The 2,500-nt window shown below is 39.6% G+C and overlaps 1 protein-coding gene across 1 annotated transcript in view; it reads right to left on the bottom strand.

Annotated features, from left to right (window-relative positions):
• LOC106012279 (zwei Ig domain protein zig-8-like) overlaps positions 1–2,500 on the bottom strand; it is a gene marked incomplete at its 3' end in the record, with an annotated part of 185,597 nt that overhangs the window by 132,711 nt on the left and 50,386 nt on the right.

Below are 2,500 nucleotides of genomic sequence, written 5' to 3'. Positions count from 1 at the left end.
ATCTCAAGCTGTCTTAAATAATAAAACAAATTGTAGAGAGAATAGCAAAGGATTAAATATATTATTATTCCATTCGAAAACAATCGCATGACAGCAATCTATGACGTAATACAGAGGTGAAAGATGAAGGCCCGAGAGATAAGTACACTCAAACTGCCAGAACGTGTGTCAAGAACACGAGTGGTAAGCTGAGGTATGGCTTTACGGCGCCATCTTTGGCCTTCCACGAGATATTGGGATTTTATTGGAGGAGTTCCGGTTTCCTCTTCTTGTAACTATGTCCTTGGTAACTACGAGCCATTGGTTTAGTGTATGGCAAGAACCCATTGGGCATCGACTATGTTAAATTTTGGACATCTCGTAATTATAACAAAGGGTCTGAATAGGGAGCAAAGTCGACTTTCTTCCGGTACTGGATCAAGTCGCACTGGCCCTGTGAGAAAATTCTTTGCCAAGCATGGAGATATCTACTTGAATGACACCATGACGAAAATAAGGGTAAGACATGACGTTGCAGCACTTGCGCGATGTAATCCACGAAACCAAGCGATCCGGTGATTCACACGCGGACGGTTTTATTCATTCCCCCAGACCATACAAAACCATGGCAGTTTCGTGGCCTCAGCTCATCACTGACAGATGATAAGTAAAAAATCTTACTAATACAGTCCATGCGCAAAGAAAAAAAAGTTACGTGCTCTACACGAAACCAATAGCTCCAAAACAAAAACAACATCATACAAATGAGCACAATTAATGTACAGTCGAGGTTTTGTATGTTATTTGTGTCTTCAGAGGATGCTGCTCATTACCGAGACAATAATATTATATTATTCTCTTTCCATTTGATATTCAGTACATGTCCATTCCACCAATGTTGATGCACCTCAATACACACTTTTATGTTTCTTTGATTTCGTACAATTTTGCCAAGCCTGATTTTTTAAGGTCAACTTTGAGTGACCATATCTCTGGTGTCTCTAAAAATAGATGAAATAATAATGTGTCAGATGATACAGAATTTATTTAGCTTTAAATTGGTATCTGCATGAGTAGGCAGTGCAAGGACACACGATGATTGGGAGATTGCATTTTCAAGTTTCTTTTGGACGCCTCTGTATAACTTAATGCTTTAGGTATATAACACTTAACTGTAAGTAGTATGTTAATCAGTGGAACAAAAGCACCATTCTCCGAATGTTTAGTATGATGTAAATCTCCTATCTTTCCGTATGTAACATTCTTCTTTTCAAATACACAACACCAGGATAAGAAGATTCTATCTTAGTTTGGCCTACGTTCACTTTAGAGATCTTAATTTTAATTTTTTCAAATCCTGCATAACACTGGAAGGAAGAACAACTTGACAGTATCGCATAAAACAAGGAAATACAAGTTCTTCCTGTTACTTTTTAATGCAGAGAGAGCACACGGGGAGGTTTCATTCACTCGTACTTCTTACGTTGATAGTTCCCAGTTAGAAGCGTGTTATTCTGGGGTCACGAATATTCTACGTCATTCCGTGTTCGATGTCCATTCTTCTTTGAGAAACGTCAGCTTTGGTTCACAGTCCCTTGGAATTAACTTGAAAACTCACATTTTTACTTTTCAATGTTGGAAAACAAACAATCTGACGGTCAAAGGAAGCAGCACAAGGTTATCCTGGTTTGTGCGGGGAAAAAACATCCACCAGTGACATAGGTGCGTCTGCTGTTTACCTCAACAACACGAAATGTTATAAAACTTTACAACAGGTGTAGTCTTTAGTCTTAAGTGTTTAAGTAACTAATTTTTTGGGTAAAGAGATAGAGATCTGGGTTTTCAGGTCACTGGTTTGGCCTCTATCGAACATTTACCTTTAATTTATAGGTTTAACTTTTTCGTCGTTCCACAAGTTCTGTCACTCATTTTGTCTACCTATTTGTTTGTTTGTTTGTTCATTGCATTTTTACCCCTTCATCTCAATGATAAATCTATACCTTCTTTTTATTTCAAAGATTCTGTTTTTCGGGGTTCCCTCTATTTATTTGTTTGTCCGTTTATCACACCAATGCACAAACGTTTCGCTTTCGTGGCCTCTTTTCGTCGTAAAGTCGTCGCCTGTAGCGAAAATCCCAAATCGAGATTTCTCATGTTTGCCTTCGCCCCCCAAAACGGATCGAATTGCTTCTAGCGCTAGACCAACGTTTTCTTTACCTTGCGCATTTTTCAGTCACCTTCTCAAGCATCGTCACAAAAACACGATTGTTATTAACTCCTCTCCACCGCTCTCTGATCCTGCACCAGGATTGCTGTGGGAACTTCCCACTCATCACGCCCACCAGGGCACGGCCAGTGTTGCTAATATTGCCTGGACATTGAGTGTTCTGTGAAGCTGAAGCGGAAGGAAAAGCGATGCCACTTTTTATAAGCCCAAGTCAATCTGGTCTATCGGCGCATTATTGAACTGTAGGAAAGACTGAATGAATTGACTACATCCCTCCTCTCTCTCTCTCTCTCT

The sequence above is a fragment of the Aplysia californica genome, unplaced genomic scaffold (assembly GCF_000002075.1).
Source record: "Aplysia californica isolate F4 #8 unplaced genomic scaffold, AplCal3.0 scaffold00312, whole genome shotgun sequence".
NCBI classification, from domain to species: domain Eukaryota; kingdom Metazoa; phylum Mollusca; class Gastropoda; order Aplysiida; family Aplysiidae; genus Aplysia; species Aplysia californica.
Note: the sequence above shows the minus strand (reverse complement) of the source record. Positions and strands in the feature narration are given on the sequence as shown.